The sequence below is a fragment of the Sebastes fasciatus genome, chromosome 17 (genome assembly GCF_043250625.1).
Source record: "Sebastes fasciatus isolate fSebFas1 chromosome 17, fSebFas1.pri, whole genome shotgun sequence".
In the NCBI taxonomy this organism is placed as follows: Eukaryota; Metazoa; Chordata; class Actinopteri; order Perciformes; family Sebastidae; genus Sebastes; species Sebastes fasciatus.
Genome location: NC_133811.1, coordinates 1,689,927 through 1,708,019, shown reverse-complemented (window position 1 = coordinate 1,708,019; position 18,093 = coordinate 1,689,927). Strand labels below are relative to the sequence as shown.

General features: G+C 41.3%; 1 protein-coding gene across 5 annotated transcripts in view; it reads left to right on the top strand.

Moving 5' to 3' along the window:
• Positions 1-14,631: 14,631 nt before the first annotated feature.
• cica (capicua transcriptional repressor a) overlaps positions 14,632-18,093 on the top strand; it is a 60,846-nt gene continuing 57,384 nt past the window's right edge. For 3 of the 5 annotated variants that reach the window (XM_074614212.1, XM_074614213.1, XM_074614210.1), the window contains exon 1: positions 14,633-14,821. The gene's annotated coding sequence lies outside the window, so the exon portion shown is untranslated. Of the gene's footprint in view, positions 14,822-17,817; positions 17,987-18,093 lie in introns of those variants that run through there. The other 2 variants (XR_012590728.1, XM_074614211.1) reach the window with 2 other exon arrangements.

The following is an 18,093-nucleotide window of genomic DNA, read 5'->3' as shown; positions in this document are numbered from 1 at the left end:
TCGATTGTTTAATCGATTGACAGCCCTAATAGCAATGGTAGAGAAAAATAGTATCTTAATTTGATCATGGTATATATTGTAATATCACCCAATCCTAGTACAATTTGTATTAAGTGGGTTGCTTTCATGAGCCTCGGACCCTGAAAAATTAAGATCCATTCAAAAGTATGACATATTTTGAGTGATAAGAATGTAAGAATACTTGCTAAAAATGCTTTTTTGTTGAGTCATTTTCTGCTGATCTTGTGTCCATCCAAAGTGTCCATCTACACTGATTCTGACTGTTGTTTTGATATTGTAACCTGGGCGTATCATTTCTACAATTTTGTCATTTTTAATCGATTGACAGCCCTAATATATATTTCCTTTCTTTTACTTTCCATGGTCTACTTGATCACAATTACTTTTTTTAATGATTAGAGTGCACAGTTCCCAACCTGGGGTACGGGCCTCCCGTAGGGGGGGTGGCAAAGATCACAGGGGGTGCGCCAGGATTTGTCTGCTCTGAGGTTGTCAAAATTAGATTTGCTCATGCATAACTAAAATCATAATAACACACTTGCTGGATAATTTATACAATACAAAATACAAATATAAAAGTCTGTATAAAAAACTATTTAAAAAGAGATATGTTTTTGCTACTTAGTAACCAAATCTAAGGAAACAACGTTTAGCCTTTCTAAAACTAAATTTTCACTGTGGTAAAAAACCTATTTGCTCTCCCGCTTGATGCACACAAAGGGAGGCCCACTCCTGTATTAACGGGGCCGTCTAGCAGCAGTCTAACAACACCATAAATGCCATTTATTTAACCACAATAACAAAAAATATATTATGGCTCTAACACAATTATAGTAAATTAATTAAGTTGTTTTAAAAAAAAGTATAAAAATTTGCTTGGCAAATCCGTCAAGACGTCATTGCTTTATTATGTTGACGAAGCTGAGAAGTTCTATGCATTCAAAAAATGTATTTAATTACAAAGAAGACTAACTCATTTAATACACTGAATCACTTTATTCAAATTGAAGAATTAGTTAAGGCAAGTCAAGGCAGCTTCATTTGTAGAGCACATTTCAACAACAGGGCAATTCAAAGTGCTTTACATAAACATTCAAGAACATTGCGAAAAAGTGCAAAAGAACATTTTGACATAATTAAAACAGTTATAAAAACATTAAAGATTAGAAAATAAAAACAAGCTAAAAATAAAAGCTAGTATAGAAGCTAAAATAGAATAAAACACAAAACAGTAAAAGCTCTAGTGCAGTATATAAGATCATTATCTGGTTTAATTAAAGGTAGCAAACAGGAAAGTTTGAAGCTTTGATTTCAAAGAACTCAGAGTTGTAGCGGTCCTGCAGTTTTCTGGGAGCTTGTTCCAGATATTTAGTGCATAAAACTGAACACTGCTTCTGCATGTTTAGTTGTGACTCTGGGGACACTAAGCAGACCTGATCCAGATGACCTGAGAGGTCTGGATGGTTCAGAACATAGCAGAAGATCAGAAATGTATTTTGGCCCTAAACCATTTAGTGCTTTGTAAACCAGCAGGAGTATTTTGAAATCAATTCTCTGAGAGACAGGGAGCCAGTGTAGAGACCTCAGAACTGGACTGATATGATCCACTTTCTTAGATTTGTTCACCGGGGGGGGGGGCTCAGCTTTTCTTAGATACAAGTAGGGGGGGATTCAAGAAAACAATAGGTTGGGAACCACTGATCTATTGCACCCACAACTGTTCAATATGATTATTAACCCAGTTAGGACAAAATTACTGAAGTTTACAGTAGAAAAAAGTAATAATAATGTTAAACAGCAGAATAGAAGTTTGATGAAACACAGAACCCAGTGAAGACGGGTTGACTAAGTGCTCGAGCAGGTAGTCAGTCATCAGTATGTGTCGAGGATTACATGCTGACAGTTAAGTACTTGTGCAGCAGCAGGCGTGTGTGAGTGTATTTGTGGATGCAGATTGTCCTCACGGCTCAGTGAGCTGGCAGAGCAGCCTCCTCAGTAATAACGATTCATTATCTGTGGGAGTCCCAAGAAGACGACGTCCACTAGCTGCTGCTCAGATCTGTGGTCAACCCCGAGAGCTCCGTAGAATACCTGGAGGGATAGGAGTTTATTTCAATAACAACCCTTTATCACAAGCAGTGAGTCTAGCTATAATGGATTGGACTGGTCAACAATCAGACTCAAAATAACATTTTGAAAGAACAAGATGGTCTTTGTCCTTCTCAGCCAATAAGCAAACCTCACACGGTTATGGAATTTACATTATGATTTCAAGAAATACTCTTTTTTAATTCTTAATTATTCCATCTTGCATTTACTGTATATGTAATATACATAATAGAACCCACTTCTCAGCATTTTGTATTTACTTATAAGCATTATATATTTGCTTATTTGCACTGTAGTTATATGTTATACAGTATATTGCACATCTTAATGCAAATATTTGTACATATTTCATATTTCTTATTTAATTGTATTACTTATATTTCTTTACATATATTGTGTTTATACTGTAGCATTATGTGCAATATTTTAGCATTATGTACATAATTTGCATGTTACTTACTCCTTTATTTCTATTTTCTTACATGTAAGAACAACTGTAACGCCCCAATTTCTGATTCTGATTCTCTTTTTCTAATATCTATTTATACATTATATATATATATCTTTATATATACATATCAAATATATCTTTATCCTTATTATAAAACCTCGTTGAAGTTACCTCCCCTTATTTAAGTGCAAATTGGCTGCAAATGTAAAATATCAACTGAATAAATATGCATGTATCAAATATATCAGTTGTACTTTAACTATATCTAATAGCTGTAAGCATGATGACAATGTCACACAACCAAAGACAATCAGGAACATCCAACAACACTGGTTTACTGGTCGGTGCATTTTAGTTTTGGGATACAGCGCCATCTAGTGAGCAATAGAGACTGTCGCAGGTATTGTAGAATGAATCTATCTATCTATCTATCTATCTATCTATCTATCTATCTATCTATCTATCTATCTATCTATCTATCTATCTATCTATCTATCTATCTATTGATCTATCTATCTATCTATTGATCTATCTATCTACACAAATAAGACTTCATCAAATCCAGATAATGAAAAAATAAGAAATCAACATTCATCTAAATAAGTACAAATGTTAAATTGACATTATTTATCGGGGGTTCTCACAGAATGTTTGGAATGCTTATTTTTCAGTCATGTTGGAGGAGGACAACTGATATCTGTAAAACAATGTGCTCATATAAGAGAAATCAAATCAAATCAAATCAATTTATTTTTGTATAGCGTCAAATCACAACAGAAGTTATCTCAAGACGCTTTATATGTAGAGCAGGTCTATGACCGTACACCATAGTTTTGAGACCCAACAGGATCCACCAAGCGCACTGTGGCCAGGAAAAACTCCCCGATTACTGGGAAGAAACCTGGAGCAGAACCGGGCGCATGGCGGGCGGCCATCTGCCGAGACCGGCTGGGGGGATAGATAGATAGAGTGAGAGAGAGAGAGAGAGAGATAGAGAGAGAGAGATATAGAAGCAGCCACAATAGCAGTCTAGCAGCTGTAATAACTAATACAAGTAGGGCTGATAACACAAAACCAATAGTGGTGGATGGAAAGAGTGATAATACAACTATCGGAAAGCCAGCACTGTCCAGCATCTCTCCTCAGTACGTCCATGTGTATTGGTGTGGGACGTCCCTGCGATCGATGCCCGTGCATTGGTTCCTGCAGCATCAGCATGCTTGCTGGGAGGTCTTGATGTCTTTGGCAGTGATTGAGAAGTGTTATTCTCCAGGCTGCCACATTGTCATTAGGTGTTGGAAATCCCTCGTTAGCATTGGTAGTCCCTCGTACAGACGTAGTTAATTAGGGATGGTAGCAGTTGGTGTCAAGCAGGCACCGACGCGGCAGCAGATGCAGCCACAATACCGGAGACCACCAAGATCCAGGTGAAACCCTGCTCCAAGTGTACCCATGCTCCAGGTATAACCTCGCTCCCGGTGTGATCCCGCTCCAGGTGTGACCCCGCTCCACGGTTAGCTGCGAGACAAGGAGGCACAAGGACTCCCGGGAAGGAATGAAGTTAGTAACAACATGGACATGGGACATGAGTATATACAGAAGGAGAGGGGAGCTCAGTGTGTCATAGGAAGTTCCTTATGACAGTGTGTCATAGGAAGTCCCCCGGCAGTCTATGCCTATAGCAGCTTAAGTATAAGCGTTATCAAAGAGGAAAGTCTTTAGCCTACTCTTAAATGTAGAGACGGTGTCTGCCTCCCGGACTGAAACTGGGAGCTGGTTCCAGAGAAGAGGAGCTTGATAGCTGAAGGCTCTGGCTCCCATTCTACGTTTGGAGACTCTAGGAACCTCAAGTAACCCTGCATTCTGTGAGCGCAGTGCTCTAGTGGGGTAGTAGGGTACTATGAGCTCTTTAAGATATGATGGGGCCTGACTGTTTAGCGCTTTGTAGGTGAGGAGGACGATTTTAAAATCTATTCTGGATTTTACAGGCAGCCAGTGCAGAGAAGCTAATACAGGCGTAATATGATCTCTTTTTCTAGTTCTAGTCAGTACACGTGCTGCAGCATTCTGGATCAACTGGAGAGTCTTAAGAGACTTATTGGAGCAGCCTGATAATAAGGAATTGCAGTAATCGAGTCTAGAGGTAACAAATGCATGGACTAATTTTTCTGCATCATTTTGACACAGGATGTGCCTGATCTTCGCAATGTTACGTAGATGAAAGAAGGCAGTCCGTGAGGTTTGTTTTATGTGAGAGTTAAAGGACATATCCTGGTCGAAGACAACTCCCAGATTCCTTACGGTGGTGCTGGAGGCCAGGGCAATGCCATCTAAAGTAACTATATCATTAGATAATTTGTTTCGGAGGTGCTCAGGGCCTAGTACAATAACTTCAGTTTTGTCTGAGTTTAACATCAGGAATTTGCAGGTCATCCAGGTTTTTATGTCCTTAAGGCATGCTTGAAGTTTAGTTAACTGGTTTGTTTCGTCTGGCTTGATTGATAGATATAATTGAGTATCATCTGCATAACAATGAAAGTTTATGGAGTGTTTTCTAATAACATTGCCTAAGGGAAGCATATATAAGGTAAATAGAATTGGTCCAAGTACAGAACCCTGTGGAACTCCGTGACTAACTTTGGCGTACATGGAGGACTCATCGTTGATATGTACAAACTGAGATCGATCTGATAAATAGGACTTAAACCAACTTAGTGCAGTTCCTTTAATGCCAATTAAATGTTCCAGTCTTTGTAATAGGATGTCATGGTCAATGGTGTCGAAAGCAGCACTGAGATCTAGCAAGACAAGTACAGAGACAAGTCCTTTGTCCGATGCCATTAGAAGGTCATTTGTAATTTTCACTAGTGCTGTCTCTGTGCTATGGTGCACTCTAAATCCTGACTGATAATCTTCGAATAAGTGATTGTTCTGTAGAAAGTCACACAGCTGACTGGCAACTACTTTCTCGAGTATTTTGGAGGTAAAGGGAAGGTTAGATATAGGTCTATAGTTGGCTAGGACCTCTGGATCAAGAGTGGGTTTTTTAAGAAGAGGTTTAATTACAGCTACTTTAAAGGACTGTGGTACATAGCCTGTTAGTAGAGACACATTGGTCATATCCAGTAAAGAGGTGCTAACTAGAGGTAAAACTTCTTTAAGCAGTTTAGTTGGGATAGGGTCTAGGAGACAGGTAGATGATTTAGATGAGGAGATCAGTGAGGTTAATTTGTGGAGATCGATAGGAGAAAAGCAGTCTAAATATATATCAGGTTGTACAGCTGTTTCTAAGGTTCCTAAGTTTGAGGATAAATTGGTACCAGTTGACGGTAGGAGGTGATTAATTTTGTCTCTAATAGTTATGATTTTATCATTAAAGAAACTCATGAAGTCACTACTACTGAGGGTTGTAGGAATACATGGCTCAATAGAGCTGTGACTTTCTGTCAGCCTGGCTACAGTGCTGAATAGAAACCTAGGGTTGTTCTTATTTTTCTCTATTAATGATGAGTAATGGGCTGCTCTGGCATCACAGAGAGCCTTCCTATATGTTTTAAGACTATCTTGCCAGACTAAATGAGATTCTTCCTGTTTGGTGGAACGCCATATCCTTTCCAGTTTCCTCGATGCTTGCTTTAATTTGCGTGTTTGAGGGTTATACCATGGAGCTGACTTCCTTTGTTTTACTAACTTCTTTTTTAGAGGGGCAACAGAATCAAGTGTGATTCGCAGTGAGTCTGTAGCACTATCTACAAGATGATCAATTTGGGTAGGGCTAAAATTGACATACGAGTCCTCTGTTATATTGAGACATGGTATTGAATTTAATGCTGATGGAATCGCTTCCTTAAATTTAGCTACAACACTATCGGATAGACATCTAGTGTACACACTTTTATCTGATGGTGTATAGTCTAGTAATAAGAATTCAAAAGTGATTAAATAATGGTCTGATAAAAGAGAGTTCTGTGGAAAAACAATTAAATGTTCAATTTCAACGCCATATGACATAACAAGGTCGAGGGTGTGGTTAAAGCGGTGAGTGGGTTTATGCACGTTCTGCGAGAAACCAATTGAATCTAATAAAGAGATAAACGCAGTACTGAGGCTATCATTATCAACGTCCACATGAATATTAAAATCACCTACTATAATGACTTTATCTGTTTTCAGGACTAAGCTTGATAGAAACTCTGAGAATTCAGATAGAAATTCAGAATATGGGCCTGGAGCGCGGTACACTATAACAAATAAAATTGGCTGTAGTGCTTTCCAGGTTGGGTGTGAAAGACTAAGAACAAGGCTTTCAAATGAGTTATAATTTAGTTTAGTTTTAGGGTTTATTAATAGGCTTGAGTCGAAGATGGCTGCAACTCCACCTCCTCGGCCGGTGTCTCGAGGAATGTGAGTATTAATATGACTCGGGGGAGTGGATTCGTTTAGGCTGACATATTCTTCCTGACACAGCCAGGTTTCAGTAAGACAAAATAAATCAATGTGATTATCTGATATTAAATCATTTACTAGTAGAGCTTTAGATGACAGAGATCTGATATTTAAGAGTCCACATTTAATTCTCCTGTTTTGTTGCTTTATTGCAGTGCTAGTGTTAGATTTTATTAGATTATTATGTTTAGCTCCTCTTCTGTTTACTTTTGATTTAATTAATTTAGGTGGGGCAGACACAGTCTCAGTTAGGTTTGGGGTTAAGCTATGGGTGGGTAACTGCTCTAATGGAAGCGCAGAGAAGTGTGTAAGACTACAGCTCTGCGTCCTGGAATGACCCCTGGTTTGTCATGGATTTGTTCCACCAACAATCTTGGTCAGATTTCTGGATAAGAGAGCCGCACCATCCAAAGTAGGATGAATGCCGTCTCTCCTAATCAGACCAGGAATTCCCCAGAAAGGGTTCCAATTGTCAATGAAGCCCACATCGTTTGCTGGACACCACCACGACAGCCAGCTGTGGAATGACTTCATGCGGCTATACATGTCGTCACTGGTCAAATTGGGGAGGGGACCAGAGAAAACTACGGAGTCCGACATTGTTTTTGCATATGCACACACCGATTGGACATTAACTTTAGTGACCTCCGATCGACGTAACCGGGTGTCATTACCGCCGACGTGAATAACAATCTTACTGTATTTACGTTTATCCTTAGCCAGCAGTTTCAAAACGGATTCAATGTCGCCCGCTCTGGCCCCCGGGATGCAATTAACTATGGCAGCTGGCTTCGCTAACTTCACGTTCCGCAAAATGGAGCTGCCGATAACCAGAGTTGGTTTCTCAGCGGGTGTGTCGCTGAGTGGGGAATATCTGTTAGAAACGTGAAGTGGTTGGTGGTTAGCCGTGGGCTTACAGTGGGGAAGTAACATCAGGCTGCATTTCTTTTTTGAAAATGGTAACCAATAGTTACAGGTAGCCGTGATGGAAGAGAGGCACATACACATATTGCATGTAAGGCCTCTATTTCAAACCAAGTCTAATTTCTTAAACTGCTCTGCGTGTGTCGTACTGTATCTCCACAGTGGAAAATGACAAATACCAGCATCCATACTAAAATCGGCCAATTTCTCAGTCTGTTGGTGGACACGTGTTGACCTCAATGCAACGTGTAACCGCAAAAACATACTATGCGATGCTATGTGGATGAACAGTAACGAGAAAACCAAATATAAACTAATCTATCGCTGAGAAAATAGACTTTGGACTTTGGAAACTATAGTTGACAAAACAATTTCAACTCAAGGTCCATTTACCCGTTTGCAGTGATAGAAAGTAATTACTGTCAGTACATTTAGTTAAGTACTGTACTTTAGTACAATTTTGAGCTAATTGTACTTTACTTAGTTTTACTTTTTACTCCACTACATTTATCTAACAGTTATGGTTACTTGTTACTTTGCATACTTTGCAAGATGTTATATAGAAAACATATGGTACATTGTTACAGATTTAACTACAATTTTGCTTTATTAATTAATTTAACTTTAAATCAGCTCCACCTTGACCAGCTAGACACAATACTACTTACATCAATCATGATAATACAATAATATAGTGGCTAATTTTTATGATGATTATCCTCTAAAGCAGTGGTTTTCAACCAGGGGTCCCCCAGAAAATGGGGAATATTTTTTTTTACTATTTAATTCACTATAGAAGTGAGCCACATGTGAGTAAGAGTCATAAGAGTGACTATTGTGATCATAGGTTTTCACTTCCTCCATACTTCTCCACTGTAGTTGACAACTATAGAATTCTGGTCTTAATCCTATCTAACAACCAAAATCTTTTGAGATGGAGGTCCCTGAAGCAAAATCTTAATTAAATAAATCAAATGGGGGTCTACGACCTAATGTATATCAATTTAGGGGTCCTTGACATGAAAAAGGTTGATTACCACTGCTCTGAAGGGGGCTTAAAGTGATACTTTAAAGTGTCTATAATTGATATTTTTTAGGGCTGTCAATCGATTATAATATTTAATTGCGATTAGTCGCATGATTGTCCATATCTGTTCAAAATGTAGGCTACCTTAAAGGGAGATTTGACAAGTATTTAATACTCTTATCAACATGGGAGTGGGCAAATATGCTGCTTTATGTAAATGTATGTATATATTTATTATTGGAAATCAATTAACAACACAAAACAATGACAGATATTGATCCAGAAACCCTCACAGGTACTGCATTTAGCATAAAACAATATGCTCCAATCATAACATGGCAAACTGCAGCCCAACAGGCAACAACAGCTGTCAGTGTGTCAGTGTGTTGACTTGACTATGACTTGCCCCAAAACTACATGTGATTATCATAAAGTGGACATGTCTGTAAAGGGGAGACTCGTGGGTACCCATAGAACCCATTTACATTCACATCTCTGGAGGTCAGAGGTCAATGGACCCCTTTGAAAATGGCCATGCCAGTTTTTCCTTGCCAAAATTTAGCTCAAGTTTGGAGTGTTATTTAACCTCCTTTGCGACAAGCTAGTATGACATGGTTGGTACCAATAGATTCCTTAGGTTTTTAATTTCATATGATGCCAGTATCTTCATCTTTCGGAGGTTGTAGCTTTAAAACTGAGCCACTGAGGTGGCACCAATGGTTGGTACCAATGGATTCCTTAGGTGGCATTAAAACAAATTTGCGTTAATGTGTTATCGTGTTAACTTTGACAGCCCTAATATTTTCATTATAATGATGTATCAAATGAAAACAAAGTGAAAGGCGTCACTCATAGTGATGAATCTGCAGCTCTCCACGGCTTTATGGAGCTTCATAGTGGGTTTCAGCTCATTGTATCGCTGTTGGGCTGTAACTTTATTTTGTTTCACTCTCACTGCTCTCAAGGGGTTTTCAGCTGCAGCAGGCAGCTGTTTTCAGTGAAAAAGCTCTAATAAACTCACTGTACACTACCTGCTCAGCACCGAACAGCAGACAGACACAACTGGAGACGAGCTGGTGAACATAGTGGAGCATTTAGCAACAAAAGAGACAGATATTTCCATCAGGAGTTGGTCGAGACCAAAAACAGAGCTATAAGAGAGTGAATATTGGACTTACATTCCTCAGTTGGACACAAACACGACTCAAGCTGAATGATAATGTTGCTCTGTAACTGCTGGATGTGCAAGTAAATAAGCAACTGTTTGCTAACAAGTTAGCCATATCAACTTAAAAGGTGATGACATGTCAATGTTGTGTTCGCAGCATGTTTCCGCTGCCAAAAAAAAATGTTATTGCAGGTTTAAGTACACTTTGCTCATAATAGTTCTGTACTGAATGCAAAACTTTTACTTGTAACAGAGTATTGGTGCATTCACGTGCTCCTCGGACAGTCCCATTTCCAGAGTTAATTAAGAATTAATTAAGAATTCCTACATGTTATTTCCATGGCCTAGGAAAATTCAATCAACATTTGTGTACATGACTATTGTCTATGGAGCAGTTCCACACTTTATACCCTATGATATCACAAAATTGAGTTTTAGCACTCTAGTTTTGGGATTTTGGAGAGAGTTATTCATGTTTACACATTTTTTTGGACTGTCTTAGTCCATAGCAATAACATGTATGAATTTTGAAACTGGGCGTAGTTCCCCTTTAATGCTATAAATTACTTTTTTAACTAATCTAGGTCACTCTACGTGGACAGTGGTTACAACCTAATACATATTATAAATTACATGCGAACAAAAAATGTATATGCAATACATGAATTAATAAAAAGTTTCTTACCATCAACCCATGTCCGCCATGTTTCTGCGTAATATGATGTCAACTCGGAAAGTCACGTACCAAAATGTTTTCGCCAAGTTTTTACAATGTGTTATTTCTACTTTTACTTTAGTAAAGAATCTGAGTTTGTCTTTCACCACTGCTCAGTTGTTCTGGAGCTCTCAACCGTATCACTCGGCCCTCATCAGTAGATTGAGTTTGCTCAGTTGCCACGAAACTGTAGATGTTCAAACTTTCCCTGATTCATAAGCACCTTCAGGACCTCGACTGAAACGTTTTGCTTGACAGTTCATTCTTGACCTTGGAAACAGCCGTTGACAGCACAGTGTCACCTCAAGGTCCATTTACTACTTGCTTGTTCTGTAGTTTTTGAGCATGTCATTTGTGAAGTTGTGGAAATGAATACCTGACATGCCTTTTACTGTAAATATTATGACACTGTAGACAATTTATGGTAGGCTATTTGTATACAAAATGGATTTGGGATACAACCTATTCATTTGACATCAGAAAGATATTAACATCAGGACTGTCAAAGTTAACGCGATAATAACGCCACAAATTTTTTAACGCATTATTGCAATCAATCTTTTGGAGGTTGTAGCTGTCTCAGTTTTAAAGCTACAACCTCCGAAAGATGAAGATACTGGCATCATATGAAACTAAAAACCTAAGGAATCTATTGGTACCAATCATGTCATACTAGCTTGTCGCAAAGGAAGCTAAATAACGCTCCAAACTTACACTAAATTTTGAAGAGGAAAAACTGGCGTGGCCATTTTCAAAGGGGTCCCTTGACCTCTGACCTCCAGATCAGTGAATGTAAATGGGTTCTATGGGTACCCACGAGTCTCCCCTTTACAGACATGCCCACTTTATGATAATCACATGCAGTTTGGGGCAAATCATAGTCAAGTCAGCACACTGACACACTGACAGCTGTTGTTGCCTGTTGGGCTGCAGTTTGCCATGTTATGATTTGAGCATATTGTTTTATGCTAAATGCAGTACCTGTGAGGGTTTCTGGACAATATCTGTCATTGTTTTGTGTTGTTAATTGATTTCCAATAATAAATATAAGCATGCATTTGAATAAAACAGGCATATTTGCCCACTCCCATGATGATAAGAGGATTAAATACTTGACAAATGTCCCTTTTAAGGTGCATTTTAAACAGATCAAAAATGAGCGATTAATCGCGATTCAATATTTTAATCGATTGACAGCCCTAATAATCAAACAGGAAATGACTATGAGTGACTGCACACTCATCTTAGGTTTCCTTATTCACAGCAGGTGTATGCTGTTAAATCTACTGTACTTCTACTCAACCTCAAAATGTTGGCCCGGGTTGAGACGAGTAGATCTGGACTCATCTGGTCCGTCATTCACTCTCCATTCGTTCTTTTTTTTAAAACACACACCCTCTTGAATTAGAGAGTGTTAGAGTGTTGGGTCAGGTACAGAGCAGGGTCCCTGGAGCTGTTTAGCAGTTAAGTGGCCATAATGCATTTAGTGTAAAGTGACTGGGATTGGGGGGCTTAGCCGCAGCTCTCCGCCTCATTCTTAGAAAGTGCTCAGAGGTGCTAATGCCAGCCGGATTTATGGCACTCATTTACAAACTGCTCGACTTCTGCAGCAAAGAGTCACTCTCAGTCTACCTCTCTGGCCCATTTCTGTCTGTCTCCCCCTGTCGCTGGCATGATTCATGTCTGTCTCTTTGTCGCTCTCTCTACCCATCTTTCATAACTCTGTTCACAGTCTGTCTCATGTCTACCTTTTACCACTAAAGTCTCCTTCACGCTTTCATTTCCAGTCTAAAGCTTTTCTGAGACTTCAGTCTCGGGTCTCTTTAATGTCTCTCGACGGCGCCTTACGAAACCGGCCGCCCCTCAAAGTTGCGCGCTCGCTGTACTCGCCCTACATTTCTGAACACACACTCGTCTACGGTGAATGAGCAGTCAGTTAGAGGGAGACAGAGACTGCAGTGCTTCACTATCTGGGGTGGAGGAAGCTGTCTGGAGATCCCACTCACTCTGCACTTAACATGTCTGTGTGTGTTTGTGGTGCATTTTCACAGATTTATGAGTCACAAGTTGTCCATGTTACGGCCATGACTGTGTACAGTAAATACAGAAATGCTGAGCTTGTGTGTGTTTGTGTGGGTGGAGGGGTTGCCTGTGCATTCATGTGCAAACTAAACACTAATAATAAACCTGTACTGTACTTTGTCGTATGTGCAACAGTGCATGTCTGTATGTTTGCACGCTCAATGAGGTTATTTAGTCTGCACAATACACACAAAAGTGTGTGTGTGTGTGTGTGTGTGTGATTACACAGGGCTAGGCGCAGTTTGTGTGTGTGCTCCAGAACACGTACGGCTTATGTAACGCCAAGGCATGTTATAACTCCACTGCGCCTGCTACAGTATGTGTAGGTGCTTGCTTGTATGCGTGCGCCCAGTTGTGTGTAACTGTGGCAAGTGTACCCGCTCGCCTGTGTGCATGTGTGCGTGTGTGTGTGTCAAGCAGACTGCAATGCCGCAACCAGCCAGCTCTGTATCATCATTGACCAAACTCGCCATCTGTGCCTGTAAGCTATAGAAACAGTGAGTCGCGCTGCTACACACAGCAATCCACACACCATTAGTATCTAATGAAATCATAGCGGAATGCCACTGGGTTGTGTGTCTGTGTGTGTGTGTGCGTGTGTGTTTGTGTGTTTGTGTGTTTGCACTCATGCGTGTTCAACTGTATTTTTTTCCAGCCTGTTTGCATGTTGTATTCGTCAGTGTATTACAGCCCGTACCTCCTCGTACACATGCACACCTCCCTGCTCGCACACAGTGTGTGTGTTTGTGTGCGCGCAGGAAGGCCCACAGTGTATATGGGTCACTCTTAGGAACCATAATCCCATGTTTGGACCAATTTACTCACTGGGGTTTCACTCTTCCTGTTTGGCCAAGCTGATGGCAACAAGCATAATGACCTCACCGCAGCATTCGGTCATTGGCCTGCAGACCCCAGGCCTTTCAGCCAATCGAGCGCTGCTCTGGTGACGTATAGCCTCCAGCGGCTGTCCTGATTGGCTGGGGAGGCGGGACTAAATAATGCTGTGCTGTTTAGAGCCCCTCTGATTAGCTGGGAGGGAGGGAGAGAGGGAGAGGGATGAAGAGAAAGAAAGCAGGAGAATTTGGGAGTTGGTGTTCTCTGTGGTTCCCCTGAAACTACACTCAACCTGTGGCTCACATGGAGCAAAGTGGAGCTCAGTGGAGCTCAGTGAAGACACTGCTGCCATGCAGAGGCTACAGAGCAATACAAAGCACACACAGTCAACTACTCTTACTAAAGTTGTGTTATGATATATATATTACGATATATCAGACAGCTGGGGACATGACATATTGATCTATATGAAATGGGATAATGACATGTCTTTAGTCTACTGAAACAAGTCCAACCCGTTCCATTTGGACAGACAGCATCTGCTCTGTCTCCGCCCGTCTTCTGGGATGAATAGAAGAAGAAGAAGAAGAAAGAAAGAGAGTGAGATATCCGTCCCGTCCTGCGTGCCTGTAGAGGTCCCGGACATGCCCACAGAAGAGCCTGATTGGCCGCCGCAGCCTCGCTCTCCCAACAGCTGTTCTGTGTTTTCCCACACTGTGATTGGTCGCAGCGCGCCGTCGATCAAATTTACTTTGACGCGCGGCCCCGCCCCTGCTCCCCTTCCGCGGGATCCCATTGGCTACTGTACGCGTTCGTGCCCCGCGATTGGCCGCCCGGGCTGGTTGTCAAGGCTTTGGGGCTTCATTCACCATTTTGCGACTCTAGTGTAGAATGTACAGGGCAGTAGTTTTTCCTCCTTTTAAGTTGCTCTGCCGGAGAAACATGAAGTGCCCCTAACTGGCAGCTGCGGACGAGCGGCAAGCCTGCCCTACTTTACCCGGCGGACTCAGCGGAGAACCCCACCGGGCTACTATAATAGCTGTGGTGAGTAACAGATCTGTCTCCTGCAGCACTGCAGTGGGCTGCTTGGGCTTGTTGTGCTGTTGCCGAGCTGCTAACGTTCTTCATGTTTACTGAGGCCATAAACAGTATTAGCAGGGGAGCTGAGGAGCTGGTTGTCTGATATGTGGGTGTCCCACGGAGAGGAGCAGAGGGCGGAGTGGGTGTCTTGTGCGAAAAAAAGGGAGCGGTGCGAATAGACCTAGTGAGCTGAAACTTTTCCACTAGAAATAAATCCAACGCCATAACTGCCGCTGGACTTCCTACAACAACTCTGCTTTTCTCCTGCGTTGTAACAACACCTCGAGAAGTCACTAGTCATTCCTCCTCCTCTCTCTAAGGCCTCTCTTTCTCTTCTTCTTCCTCTTTTACTCAATCAACGTGGCTGCTTGAATTACTGTGTTGTCGAGGGGCTCCAGGGCCTTCTCCTCTCTTTTCCTCTCCTCCTTCCACTAGTTAGTGGACACATACTGACTCTTTGTCCTTCTTCTATCTCGGTTGTAATAACGCAAATGACGACGAGGCTCTATAGAAAGTTCTCCGGGCAGCTTTAGCTCTGTTCTCACACGACTGTCACTTTGGGATCGGCCGAACAGCACACTTAGTTGCGTTGTGTTGTGTTGTGTGTGTGTGCGTCTGTGTGACTGTGGAGTAGATTGACAAAGTGAACGCAGCCCGGGTAATACAGGCCGTATTACATGCTATTACGGGTTAATATGGCCGTTAAACCGGTTGTTTCCCGGTGACAGTGAGTTGAGGATTTCCTAGAGGCCTTGTGTGTAGTCGAGGCCTGCTCGCTGCACGCCACGCACGGCCTGCTGTGTTGTGGAGTAAGAGTACAAACTGGTAGTAATGTCGGTACTACGAGGGCTCGACACCTCCGCGGTACTATCCAGCTAAACCACAGCTGACGACATCACCTCTCTACTTCTATCACTGGGCTTTGGACCTTATGTAGACAAATGAACAGCTGTTATCTACTCTGGATTATGATTATGGGAATATATTTATACACCCTGGCCTGGCGTTAGTAAAGCACTGTAGTAATCCTGTTACACACTTTTAAAGAGGTGCTCTGTAAATGACAAAACTTCTAAATATGCAGTTTGGTGTGGGTCAGAAATATACCATTAGTAAAGCACTGTAGTAATCCTGTTATACACTTTTAAAGAGATGCTCTGTAAATGACAAAACTTCTAAATATGCAGTTCGGTGTGGGTCAGAAATAAACCATTCAAAATGATTTAGCAACTCAGGTTAAAACACACCATAAAGGGCTGAAAGGTCTGTCAAATTTGATTGAATTATAGTGTGTCATATGCCATTGTTTGCAGTGTTTATAGCATAATCATAATCAAGTTGCTTAAGCTGTTTGTTGTAGCCCAGTTGTGGTTGAAAAAGTGATTCAACCAGGATGTAAACCTGGACGGTCGCATAACTAAACTCAATTATGCACCCACAAAGGCAGCAGCTCATGTTTTTGTCACCTTGCGTGACTTATACTGGCTTGATGTTGCCTACAGTTATGTTTACCATGTATTCGTGTCAACCTATAATAGAAGGTAAACACTGTTCTGCAAATAAAATACGACTGAACATGTTAACCTGCGTGTTATGTATACCCGATGAGCAGATTGCGCTCGGCTTTGATCACTGAACCTGAAACATATAGGCCTACTATAGCTCCCATATGGACTTCCTTGCTCCATATTTCACAGAGGGGAGAGTGAGTTGCGTCAGTTTGTCTTTGAGCTGTTATCATTAGGCCCATGACTCTGACACCAGCTGTTGTACACTGTGCACTACTGAGTAAACACACGTAGCATACCTCTATCGTGACCAAGTAAGGCCGGCTGCCAAATTATTTTATGGCGGCTGCTCTACGGCTGTCTGTCCTAAATAGGGATTTACATAGAGCACAGTGATGGCTATTAGCTCTCTAGCTCTCTGTGTGCACTCTCAGCTATCATCACATAGGCTAGATGTTTGCTGTGTGTGTGGCCTTGAGACAGGCGGCACTTATCTCTGAAAATGGATTTCTCTCTAGCCGATATGATGTGGCAGATATTAAAAGGACCTGAATGAATGCGGGCCTTCACAGACACACAGGAAGGCAGCAGAAGGGAAAAGAGACAGAGAGAAAGAGACTAGTGGGAGGATGGATGTAGAAACAGGGACAGACAGGCAGACATGGAAGTTAACAGACAGTCAAACTGTCACTGACAAGTAGACATGCCTAGTGGTGGATGATAGACGTCAATCCAGAACATTTTGACAGTGAATATTGGAGTGTCAGAAAGATGACAGAGCATATAAGGGTGTGTTTTGATTCTCCCTCTTATACACTTGTTGTTAACATCTTTCTAGCTCTGTAGAGACTCTTGTATTGGAAGAAATGAGGCAGAGCACACAGCAGCTAGGACCTGAGGCAAGTCCCGCGCGTATCAGCCACACAGCAAACAAACCAGTTAAATGACAACAGTCTCCCGTTCAACAAGTCAGCAAAATCAATCTGTTTTACTTTCTAAACAGGGGACAGAACTGTGAATGAGATATTCTGAATGACTCTGGCATGGCTAAGAGCAATACTGAATGACTCTGGTGTGGAATAACAATTATTCGGAAAACAACTCTGCTTTTCTGGATGACTGCGGCGTGAAATGAGGATAGAGACTAATACGTGGAAGGAGAGGTAAGAAAAAAGAGAGAGACGAGAGGTTGGAATCAATATCAGAGAGAGAAGGCAGGCTGGGGATAAGAATGAAAGTGTAATAGTAGCAAAGAGAGAGAGAGAAGGAAGAATAAAGTGACGGGAAGTTAGGTAATGGTCTTCCACAGGAAATTGAGTTTGTAGGGGCGGATTGACTCTGCTTTGAAATACATAGATAAAGGTCGCCACAAAGAGAGGGAGAGAGAGAAAGGGAGGGTTTCAGTATGCGAGCGAAGAAGGAATTCCCCCGCCTCTACTGCCCCGGCCAAGAAGTAGTGTGTGTGAGAGAGTGTGTGTGCACGCAGAAAGGCTTGTCTGGGCAAATTGCAAAGTGCTCCTCACTATTTCCATACTGTGTTGTAAGCCTACATTGTGTTTACCCTACAATATGGCCTCCTGTTTTCAATATGTACCTGGTATGGATGCAGGCCTTGTGTAATGTGAGTAGAACCTGTTATGTAATGAATTAATGTGTAATGAATTTGTTGATGAGTCATTTTCAATACTACTCTAATACGATGGTGCATCATTTAGCAGGGAATACATT